The sequence below is a fragment of the Lutra lutra genome, chromosome 16 (assembly GCF_902655055.1).
Source record: "Lutra lutra chromosome 16, mLutLut1.2, whole genome shotgun sequence".
Taxonomy (NCBI): Eukaryota; Metazoa; Chordata; class Mammalia; order Carnivora; family Mustelidae; genus Lutra; species Lutra lutra.
In genome coordinates this window covers 33,811,852-33,824,487 of record NC_062293.1, presented here as the reverse complement: position 1 = coordinate 33,824,487, position 12,636 = coordinate 33,811,852, and the positions used below count along the sequence as shown (strand labels likewise).

Below are 12,636 nucleotides of genomic sequence, written 5' to 3'. Positions count from 1 at the left end.
TCAGAGAGCAAACCCTTTATTTAAAAGAATCTCAACATCATTGGTTCCAAGGAGATTTCTTGGAAATGTTCAGTGGAGTACAAATGGTTTAACCCCTGATTGAATTTACTTTGGGACATAAATTTATAATCATAGAGGTTGACAAACTGATTACATATCAATCAGCCATGCAAAACAATACAGATTGGAACATGGTGACATAAGATTTACCAGCTAAGCAGTCTTCCTATCTTGAAGACCAAGGCTTTTCAAACTTGAGTGTATATGGAAATCACCTAGGCATCTTGTTAAAAATGCAGATTGATTTCGTAGGCTTGGGCTGAAGGTTGAAAGTCCACTTGTCTAAACAGCTCCAGGTGCTGCTGCTGGTTGTGCTGGTCCAGGGACCCCATTTTAAGTCGCAAGAATGTAGGTCTCTCTTCAGTTAAGATTCCTGTCCACACCTTGCAGGTAATGGCCCCCTCCTCAAAACTGAGTCTAAAAGGAGAGTCTTCAGGTGGTTTTAATTATTTCTGGGATTCTCTCACTTTGCTTATTACTACTGTCAAAATTCAGGTCTCCAGGATCTACAACCCCTTCTTTTTCTTCAGCCCAAGCATGGACAAAACATAAATAAATCACTTGCCCATTAGGTATAGGCCAGATCAGTTGCAATTTCCAAAATCATGGTTACAGGAAAGGAGGGAGGGAGGATGGAAGGAAGAAAGGAAGGAAGGGAGACAAGCTGTCAAAACAGAGAGACAGGAGGAGAGAGGATGGAAAATAAGACAAAAACTGAAAGCACAAGAGTTCTGAAGTCCTCTATAAGAATACTTCAGTGAACCATCCATTGTTTTTAGGCTAAAAGTTCAGACTCCATAAAAGGGCTTACTTTTCAGGGCCTGATGAAGTCCCTCTCCACCTCTCCTAGCTCATCTCTTGTGACTGTCCTCTATGTTCAGCCATAATGAATTCTATTCTTCCTTGCCTTTACAGATGCTCTCTCCTTGATCTGGAACCTCATCCCCTCCTGTATCACCTGGCATTGTCTCTCCTGAAAAGACTTCCCTAACCATGTTGCCACGCTCATTTTCTCCCCTCCGTGCTGGGTTGTCTTTCTCTGCCTTCAACTGCACACAGTGCTTACCCCGTACTATAATATAGAAATACTTCACAGTATGTTTTAATTGTATTGGACTGTGAGCTCTTTGAGAGGTGGAAAGATGTCCTTGGTCCCTAGCACAATGTCTAGAACATATGAAGGGCTCAAACAATCCTTGTTGAAAGAATGAGCAAATGCAAAAAAAACTGTAACATTGTGTGACATTTGAAGAAGACATTGCTTAGTTCCTAAAACACCAGGAAGCTGCCCTCAGAATGACTTTCCTAAAGGTCAAACACACTGACACCAATTTTTGTGTTCCAGAAACTGCAGCTAAACTCCGCTAATTCTGATAAACTGTATTACCCCAGCCTCTTCATTTTATTTTATTTTATTTTTTTTAAAAGATTTTATTTATTTATTTGAGAGAGAGACAGTGAGAGAGAGCATGAGCTAGGAGAAGGTCAGAGAGAGAAGCAGACTCCCCGTGGAGCTGGGAGCCCGATGCGGGACTCGATCCCGGGACTCCAGGATCATGACCTGAGCCGAAGGCAGTCGTCCAACCAACTGAGCCACCCAGGCGTCCCTGGCCTCTTCATTTTATAGTATCCTCTGAAAGACCAAATGCAAAGAAATACACAAGATGGTAACAGTAGTTTTTTAAAATGGAATTTAGCAGAAGACTAGAATCTCTTTGAATATTAGTATGTTGGTTGCATTTTTGTTATTGCCAGTTTGGCCCTAAAACAAGTCTGTAAAATTGCACAGGCTCCAAATTGGAGGTCTCAGGGCATCTAGGTGTTGCTAGCAGCCTCCAAACTGGTATATTTATATATCTATAGATTTTTACATAGTTTCTACCTGTTTCATGCAAGGCACTATGCCAGGGGCTATAGGGATAATCAAACTCCTACTGCCCTCAAAATCTTTGCCCTTTAGTGGCCTGGTTTGTGCTACTTAAATTTCATGGTTTCAGCACCCATCTATGCCCTGGTCAACCTCTAGCTTCCATTTCTCCTGTCAACTGTAGGCACATGTTTCTAACAGCCAGCAGAGCCTGCCCACATGAATGTCATACACACATCTTAAAGGCAGTATGTTCTTATCTTTCCTCCCAAACCTGTTCTTCTACTAGCTACTCTAGTATATGGAACCCTCATTTCCTTACCTACCTAGACTATTGAATCCTAAGTCATTCTTAACTTTTTCCTTTCTGACATTATCCCCAATCAGTCAATTATCAAGTCTTATGGTTCAATGTCTCAAGTCTTCCTTGAACCCATTCTGTCGCCTCTTTTTCAACTTTCAAGACCTTATCTCTTCTCATCTAGATTATTGAAATAACCTTCTTGGTGCTTTCTTTGCCTCCAATCCTTCCCCGGGATAAGACTTCCTGCAGATTCCTGCTAGAATGTCTTTCTAAAAACCCAAACCTAATATTGTCCTTCCTTTATTCCTTCAACAAATCTCTTTTATCTATCAAATAAAGTCCAAAGCCCACATCGAGAGCTACAAAGCTCCATGTGACTTACCTTTTTACCCCACTCCTCTTCTGACACTCCCCCTACATACTTTAAGATCCTTCCAGACCAACTCCTTATCCCTAGCATTTCCTCAGCACACCATGCTGGCTCCTCCTGCAGGGACTTTCCAAATGCTCTAAAATTTCAGCCTAGAAAACTCCTGTTATCTTAAATCAAGTCAAAGATCATCTCCTTCTGAAGAGTTCACCTCAAAGCAGTCAGTGCATGCTTCTGTGAGCACTTCTCATGTTGTATTATAATTATTTTTCATATGCCTCCTTCCCTCTTGAACTGAGCTTCTAAAATACAGTGACTGTGTCTCACTCTGTTTTGTATCTTGGCCTTTGACACAGTAGCTGGTGCATATCAAACCAGCCATGAATGTTCAATGAGTAACTGACCAAGTAATTGAATGAATAAACAATTGACTGTGATAGGAGTCACAATGAGAGCATTTAGAAAGGTGCAAACCAGGGCACCTGGGTGGCTCAGTGGGTTAAAGCCTCTGCCTTTGGCTCAGGTCGTGATCTCAGGGTCCTGGGATCAAGCCCTGCATTGGGCTCTCTGCTTAGCAGGGAGCCTGCTTCCCCACCCCTCTCTCTCTGCCTGCCTCTCTGCCTACTTGTGATCTCTGTCTGTCAAATAAATAAATAAAATCCTAAAAAAAAAAAAGAAAGAAAGAAAGGTGCAAACAAACTGTTGCCACAGGGTGTTTAGGGGACTGAGTCATATTTATTTGGGAGACCAAAAAAAGACTGTGTAATTGGTTGTAATCTTTCAATTTAATCCTATGTATTTGTTCATGCCTTAAAGCAGGATTCACTCGTGGCCCACTCCTTCTCCAACTTCCACCCCAAAGTGACACTAATTTTACCCTCTGGCTCTGGTGTAACAGACCTTTAGTTCATATACTATATATGATATTGCATATAATAATCTGGACTCATAATAATTTACCTATTTGTAAGTGGAGATCCTTCTTTTTCTAAGAAGGATATAAGGGGCAACCTCATAGCTGCTTATGTGTTTCTACTGTAACTTCTTGCAGAGAAGGTACCCAAATGTTTGCTGAGTGAAAATCTGAAGGATTGCCCAGGCCGGCTGGAACTATGGAGTTGCTTGGCAAACACTCAGACCTCTTGAGAACTAGCTCTGGTACTAAGCTGAAGCAGTCTCCCTACCCTGCATGCCTGACTGCATTTCCGTCCGTTTTCAGTTCTCTTGGATTATATCTTGTTTCACATAGATCTTTTGAACTTAGAACACCGAAGGCCTGTGTATGTTCATGGCTCACAGCTCCTGTAGTGCTGATCTACCCCAGTGTGGTTAATGTTTAGCCCCTAAACCTTTGGTTGAATGTCTTAAGACTAAAAGAACAACAGGCACATGCTAATAGATAGCTTGGGTTTAGTGAGTGATAGCTGCTTTGTCCACAGCACCTCAATGACCCATTTAACCTTCCTCTCAAGACACACGTCATTCTGCTTTCCAAAAAGAGAAAAAGGAATCATAGAGCAGGAGAATCCAACACAAGGGCAGTTCCTGAGAGGCCTATCAAGAAGCAAAGTCTAGAGGTGCCTCGGTGGCTCAGTCATTAGACCTCTGCCTTCCACATGGGTCATGATACCAGGGTCCTGAGATCAGCCCCACATCCGGCTCCCTGCTTGGCGGGAAGCCTGCTTCTCCCTCTTCCACTCTCCCTGCTTGTGTTCCCTCTCTCACTGTCTCTGTCAAATAAATAAAATCTTAAAAAAAAAAAAAAAAAAAAGGGAACCAAGTCTACTAACCTCCAGGACTTTCCTACAGGTCTGTCTATATAGGGACCCCACACAGAATCTGGAACCCAAATCTTTGGATTCCCAGAACCTGTACTTAATTCACCAGGTAGTAATGTAATGTTTGCATTTTCTGCGGGTTGAATTGTTCCCTCAGAGCAGAATTATCATTTTATTTATTGTCTTTTCCTTCTGTCATGGACAATTATTGGTTGCTGCCACTTCTCTCTCCCTAATAGGTCTCCAGATTTCTGAGCCACATGGGAAAAGCCTCACTTTCTTTCATCTAGGGATGAGTTCCACTGGCTATCAGCTCATCCATGTATCTTCTCACACTGAGAGGCCAGTCATGGCCTTAGGGATGGCCCGTGACCTAAAATGGTGTAATCCAAGTGGCTGCAGCCATAGTGAGAAGCTTGAAGCTGGCAGGACAGAGTAGGGTTTATATCATGTGGTAACAGAAGAATGAATCCACTCAGAGGAAGAAGAATGGAGAAATGGATCCCAGTTGTTTGAGTCCTGGGTCAAATTGTGTCTGGATCCCCATAAGCTGTGCGACAGTAGAGGTATCAATCTTGATCACCGTATCCCCTGACACAGTAGGCATTCAATAAGTAAGTTTTAAATGGATAAATGCGGATGGGAAGGACACCTTCTATAAACTCCCTTTACTCATTTGACTACTGAAGAACCTGGTCATTGTCATCATCATCATCATCTTCTTCTTCTTTTTAAGATTTTTATTTATTTATTTGAGAGAGCACAGGTGGGGGGCGGGGTGAGCAGAGGGACAGGGAAAAGCAGGCTCCATGCTGAGCAGGGAGGCCAATTCAGGACTTGATCCCAGGACCCTGGGATCATGATCCGAGCTTAAGGCAGACACTTAACCAACTGAGCCACCCAGGCACCCCTGAAGAACTCAGTGTTCTACAGGAAAGCAGTGACATGGACCTGGAAGCTGGGGTCTCACCTCAACCCAATGCTTTTTCTAGCCACCAGAAAATCTCCCAGTAAATATGCTGGGGTCTTTGTAGAGGCCCCAACACAGTAGTCCCTGTTTTGAACTGAAGGAGAGGACTGTTGTAAGCTAGATGAGGAGCAAAAATAACCTTTATTACTAATAAAGCTGACATTAGAGAATATGGCTGGTACTGTCAGACAAATGAGCTTCCCAATACTCAAGCTCGGAATTAGACAGACGTGACCACTCACTTATAGGCAGATGGGCCAGAAGGGCCTTCCCTTCCCACCCTGGCTCCCCAAGAAGGAAGGAAGAGAAGATAGAATAAGACGCAGTTTCTCCTTGCAAACTCACCAGATGAAATGACTCCTCCTCCCCAGGGAAGAATGAGGGGGGTGGAGAGAAGCCGGGAGTGTTATGCTAATTGGGCTCCTTTCACAAGGATGAAAACTGCTAGAGTAGGAAAACCAAGTCTCCCTAACCCTTGTCAGGTATGATTTGGTCAGGTCAGTGGATTCTGCCTTGTCTCCACAGAGTAACTCACACACTATGGTAGTAGCAAGCTTCCAAAGGAGTCAGAGATCTTCATTTCAAATCATGCAAAATTCACAGGAAGAAATAAATCACACAGTCAGGGGCCCTAGGTGGCAAACACCCTTGAGCTTGCTCACCATGCCCATCGAAGGCATTTCCAGAGCACTGACACCTCACACACTTCCCACACTGACTGTCAGTTTCTCACTGATCTCAGAGCCACAAGGTACCTATTAGTCACCAGGAGAGCAGAGCCAAAGTTTAACTCCTTGGTGACACAGGGGAAATGCTACTTCAAATTGGATTCCAGGAAATCTGGGGAAATACTAGGCAGGAAGTCTGTTACCATGTCCCAAATTTCCCCAATGTCAAGGCTGGGGCTGGGAGTATTTTTCAAAGCAAACGGTCAGTCTAGCAAATGACTGTGTGCCACTTGCTTTTGGTTTCACTCACCAGGGCACTTTTTCCTGCTTCCGTTTTTTGGGGGGTTTCTTTTTTCTTTTTATTTTTTTATTTTTTATTTTTATTTTATTTTATTTTATTTTAAGATTTTATTTATTTATTTGACAGACAGAGATCACAAGTAGGCATAGAGAGAGAGTGGAGGAAGCAGGCTTCCCGCTGAGCAGAGAGCCCAATGTGGGGCTCGATCCCAGAACCCTGAGATCATGACCCGAGCTGAAGGCAGAGGATTTAACCACTGAGCCACCCAGGCACCCCTATTTTTTATTTTTTTTTTAAGATTTTATATATTTATTTGACAGAGATCACAAGTAGGCAGAGAGGCAGGCAGAGATGGGGGGATCTTTTTTCTTTTTAGGTAAACATTTACCATCAAGGTTCCAAGACGATTTCCCCAAAATCCATTGTTTGTAAATTTGAAGTTTGGTGGATACATGAATGACCAGATGAACTAGACGTTTGCTACATATGGTACATTTGGTTCATAATGGTACACTTAAAATTCAACAAGCTTTACTGAAAACTGTGGAGTTGGCTGTTTAATGGAACTCTGAGCACAGTGAGAACCAGGATACCCTGACCCCAGTGCGGATCTCCTCCGGCTGCTAAGACAAAGCTTTGATCTCATCCTGCCCAGCTCTCTGGTGGAGTTTTTGCTGGAGGTCACACTAAGTAGGTTTTGCTGGCCAGTTCTGGGAGAGAACCCAAGTTAACCGTGGAAACCCACAACACAGCAGAGTGACACAATACATTCCCATCTTCTCTTCTCAAAGGCAAAGCTATTTTCTCCTGTTACCTGCCCTGATTTTTACCATCAGAAGCTCTCTGATGCCACTTCAGCTACTGATAATTGGCACTGAGTTTTGTAACTTAAGGCTGCCCCGAATCAATTCCGAGGAGCTGCACAGAAACCACTTCCGAAAAAAGCAAATTTGGGGGTTACTCCCCTGCTTACCTGTCCTCCATTCCCTTTCTTAGCCAATACGTCATCTGCCGGAAGACACTGAAACTTGAACCGTGTGCCTAAATGCCCGGTTCTGAGTATGCAGTAGATATTTGAGAAATTCTCTTATTGATTGATTGACTAATGTGTGCTTAGAGGAAGGAACTGGGAAGTTCCATGAAGAGTTGCTGTGTAATTCAGAATGAAGGGCATTGCTCCTTTCTAATTTCAGTCTAAATGCCCCAGGGAAAGATCTGGGTAAGAAAACTGGCCTCAGGAAAAAGCCGGTGAAGTATGTTTGTTCTCCAGAAGAGAAACAATAGGGAATTGCCAACTGTGTTGAGCTCACCTCTGTCTTTGCCAGTTACCCTGCTCATCAACAGTTACCAGTGAGGGGTCCTCTGTGAAACTGAACTTCCCATCCCACCAAACCCAGCTGGAGACACAACCCAAGGCTCTGGTTAGCTTCTCATAGCTTCTGCTCATACGCAGCATGGAGGCAGCCAGTCCTCTTCGCATGACCTCTAAATGACACTTCCTAAAACTCAAGATGGTGGGGTCTCCAGTCACTTGAGAGATGGGAGGCATCTATTTTTAGAGCCATTCTGTCATCTGGACAGCCTCGAGTAGGTGTTTTTTCTGTTCTTCCGCAGCTTCTAATCTGGTGGGTTTGGAGCAACCTAGAAGAAATGCTTGCTAATGCAAGAGGGAGGGCAAGGGGGACAGCCAGCTGGAGACTAAAGCTGCTGGAGCTCCCGGAACCCCCAGTGTGCTCAGGCAGAGATTTATGGGCCTGCCTTTCCCTCGTGATTCCATATCGCCCTTCTTTAAGCCAGCCTCAGCCGAAGAGCTATCATGGGGGGCCTCGTGTTTACAGCAGGGACTGAGATAGCACAACTATGAAGACGCCAGCCCTGTTTGTCTACTGACCTGATGGTCTAGGATCATTCCCTGGGCCCAAGAGCAACCTTTGTTCTGTTTCCTTTGTGCAAAATGCCAGGTTGCCTCTGCCTTGAAGAGGTTGACTCTGTTGTCAGCTGTGGGAAAAAACAGCCAGAGTTGCTATTTACACCCTGAACTGCAAGCTGGGTAAAAATAGCATTAGCAGCTTGGTCCAGCTTCAAACCCCACTGCAGAAAGAAGATTATTTTTGGAAGAAGATTTTCCTCCCCACCCACAGATCTGAAAATGGTCACCTCCCGGGAAGAGAAGAGGAGAGACAATCCCACGCAAAGGTGAAAAATACCCCTTTCTCTGCCTGCTGGCCCAAGACAGCACACCAAGAGCCAGACTAGAAATGTCCTCCCCTGACAACCAGGTCAGACCTCAGCACAGACCTGTAGGTGACCTAGTTCAAGGTACAGTGGAAATTAATTAACTTTGACTACAGCGAGAAGAGGCAGCTGTCTGGACCTGGACGCTGCCATCTGCCCCTTGACCGCTTTTACTGTTAAGGCTGTATGTCTACAGTTCAAGAAAGGAAGAAAGAAGTCTTGACCAGGAGTGCCTGGGTGGCTCAGTGGGTGGGTTAAGCAGCTGCCTTTGGCTCAGGTCATGACCCCAGGGTCTTGGGATCGAGCCCCGTATGGGGCTCCCTCCCCTCATGAACTTGCTAGAGCTTAGGAGCTGGAGTCTGGAGTCCTGGGGATGTCTCTCAGGTTCAGGAAGTGACCCATATGACAGTCGGTGGAAGGAAAGTCCACTTTCTCCATGAACAACTATTTGATACATACATTTGAGTGTCTAAGGGGTCTATTATGACACCTGTGTAACTGAAGGGATCTACCCCTGTGGACAGTCCCCAGGATATGTGAAAAATAGTAGAGAAAAAGGCCAGAACAATAGTGTCTTTAAATTGTTCTGTAGTCTGAAAGGGCCCAAGCCACCCAGAGCTGAGCCTGGTAGGTGTTAAGTAAACATTTTTAGGAGGGACAGGAACAAATCTTCCCTAGTCCATGTCCTCCACCTGACCCTCTTTCTTTAGCAATCCAGGAACCAAAACAATCTCCCACCTTGAGGAAACATACCAAGGCATGGCTAACCAACTGAAGGAACAGCACCTTCTAGCAACACACACACACACACACACACACACACACACACACACACACTGCTATCACGCCCACTCAGTGTGGGCACCAGAGCAGCGACAGAGGGACAGATGGCCGGGTCCCCATAGAAGCCAAAAAGATGGGGACGGGCACTAAGGCTGCGGACAGACCTAGGTTTTAGTCCTACTTTTTCACCTTCTATCCCTGTGACTGTCACCTTGCGTCCCCGAATCTCACATTTTCCCTCTGAGAAGAGGGGTGGTAATACCCACCTGTCGGGACTGGTGAGGACCAAATGAAGCAGCATACAGAGCGTGTGTTTCGCACCCGGTACGGAGTAAGGGATACTCTGAACCCAGCGTCCGGGAGTTCTACTTTCCCTGTGGCACAGCATGGGCCAGGTTTGGGAATCTAACCTGCTTCCAGCTGCCAGGTGATGGCGCGTCTACCAAGTGGCTGAGGTCTTACCTCCCTGAGAAAGGCATTGCCTTAACAGAAATGCCTGAAAACTTTCTGCCACACAATCAGGACTCTGCACTGTGCCCTTCATTCGCTCTGGACCTTCACCTCTTTGCTTCCACCTTTCTGTAACACCCACTTCCCCAAGCCTTATCAAGAAGCCAGAAATACAATCTCCCTCCTGTGACATCTCCGCGGACGGGAGCTCTGGCCAGCTCAGGGCTGGGTCAACACCGGCTTCTCTGCTGAGGCAGAGGCTGCCGAAGGTGGCCCCCACAGCCCATTCCAAGTCACACTATCAGGGAAGAGTTACAGCTCTGCTGCATCACGGCTATTTAAGCTGTGTGTGTTCAGGGCTCTGAGACTCCCCAAGGACCTGGGAAAGACAGCGGTATAGCCCTTTGATCGGGATGGCCTCAGGTTTCTATTTCCAAAGTTGAGAAATCCAGATGGTGCTGACTCCGGCCCAGGAGCCGAATGAGCTCAGGTCTGTCTCTCTCCCTGACCTCTCACTGAGGATTGTAGGCCAAGGTGGCCAGGCTCTCGCCTCCAGCCTAAATCAGCCTCCTCCTGACTCAGCGTTCTTCACCTCCCTATTAATAGCCACTGCTTTGGCTGGCTCCACTCGCAGTAGGATTACAGTACAGGAATACATCTCAAGTAAGGAAGCAGCAAACTTTTGGGAGCTGGGCTGCCGAGGCCCGGTGGAGCTCACACTCGGTCCCAGAAGGCAGAGCTCGTTTTCTGCAGGAGGAGCGGCTGGATACAGGTTGGGGTGACTGTGTCATTGGGCTCCAGGACAAGTCACCGTTTGGGGATTTCTGTCTTGTCGAGCTGCCCCCCAATTAGGGTAGGAGACAAGCATGCAAGATAACTTTCATTTTATTGGAGCCTTTGGTTCCACAGATATTTCTGGACAGGGCTGCAAAAATGTGGCTCATATGCAGTAAAAGAGAGTCAGCTACCCTGGACGGAAGTTTTAGTCCAAGCTGGGGTTTCGTCCAAGCTACCAAGGTCACAAACTTTTCTTTGATGCTATAATAACACGGTGGCTTTTTTAGAGAGGCTCCAATTGTCTGGATGGGACGAGGTGCTGAGAGTAGGCTGAACCCCAGCAAAAAAACTGTTTTCAGGCCACCCGCTTCTCCCTCCTCTGTCTCTCCCCAGTAAAGGCAGATGTGCCAAACAACGTTTAGTGTTAAAATTCATACTGTTAAGCCATGTATCAGGTCACCCTGTAATGTGTTCCAGAATTTTTGTTCTTTGTGAATCCTGAATGGGAAGAACACACAATTTAGGAGTGAGATGCCCAGGGTTCAAATTATGACTCAGCCTCTTGCCTGAGAGGGCTTAGTAAATTTATTCTATGTTTCTGAACCTCCATCTTCTCATGCATATAAAGGGGATAATAACCTCTCCCGAAATGGTTTTCATACAAATGAAATGAGACAACTTTGGAAAAGATGCCTAGTTCAGTACCTGGGATATAGCAGGTGATTAATAAACTCTTAATTTTCTTTCCAGAAAAACAAAAGGCAGGAAACATGAGGGCACACCAAGGCCATCCAAGCCTCTCACACTACTGGACAAAAAACAACCAGCATCTCTAACTGAGCAGACTCACGGTGTAAACATCTTTGATAGGAAGGCTCACAGGAACAAGTGGAACTTTGTTTCCCTTCTCCAGATTCACACCACTTAGAAGTCCCACACTGAGGCCCAATCTGGCCTGTGGTGTATCTTGCTGAAGCCACAGGGAGGAAGTCTCCTGACTCCCTTTATCTTTCCTAGGAACAATGATCACAGTTCATAAACCAGGGGGAGAGCATCAGGAAGAACGGGTACACCAGGGATAGGGAGCGGCATATGTCTGTCCCACTTATCAAGTGCTTATCTATATTTCAAGGTCTCCCTGAAAAGAATCAAGTCAACCAAACCTCTCGAGTGAACTCTATCAGCAAGGCCAAAGGAGAAACAAAATATCATGCATGCCCTGTTTTCCAAGCTACTGAGGAATAATCACTGCCCTCCACAGCCGCTCTTCAAACACTTGCTTATTAGGTGACAAATAGTGGTCTCTTTAACCTGGTACCAGCTGGCTTCCTTCAGCCTATGGCTCCAAGTCTGAGGGGAAGGGGTGGACTTCATTCCTGCTATGGCTTGCTTCCTTCCTCCTTGCCAACAGCCAGCATATATCTGATGGGAGCCAGAGCTCCTAGCAGCATGAAGTGGGGCAAGCCTTAGCATGACCCGCCCCACCACGATCTGCCCTCAGCTGGGGACTGGCTGGGGACTGGTGTGAGGGAGGAGAGATCTGGGGCTAAAATGACTTAGGCTCATTTCCATAAAAGCAGCCAGAAATCCCTTTACCTCAGTAGGCCAAGGAGTAGGACTTCCTATGACAGCTCTTAGACAGCGATCCTGAATTCCTCTTTGAACCTATCCTTGGTGTTAACTCTACCTTGATTTTCCTATATGCACCTGTTGGTGGGGATGAATACACCATAGTTTATCCACATGCCACGAAAGCCACCCGATTTAAGGATCAGCAGCCTGGACAACATTCACCCCTTTAGCTGCTCAACAGATAGTTCTTGAACATTTCCTTCACACCATTCTACGTTCTGAATACACACTGGTGAATAAAACAAAGATGGTCTCTACTGACGGGGAGAGCCTGACAATGACTATGAAAATTAATAAATACGGATTACACACGGTGAGAAATGCTACTGAGAGAAGTGCCAGGTCAAGTAACAGAGAGTCATGCTGGGGATGTGTGTGTCTCATTTAGATGAAGGCAGGCCTCTCTGACATGCTGACATTTAAGGGCTTGGGATTTCAGTG

General features: G+C 45.7%; 1 long non-coding RNA gene across 1 annotated transcript; it reads right to left on the bottom strand.

Annotated features, from left to right (window-relative positions):
* On the bottom strand, positions 1-12,050 carry LOC125087992 (uncharacterized). Its single transcript, XR_007123551.1, has 3 exons — positions 9,603-12,050; positions 8,210-8,316; positions 1-724 (listed from the first exon to the last, which is right to left on the bottom strand). It is a non-coding gene; the product is annotated as an uncharacterized LOC125087992 (long non-coding RNA).
* Between the last annotated feature and the right edge of the window lie 586 nt (positions 12,051-12,636).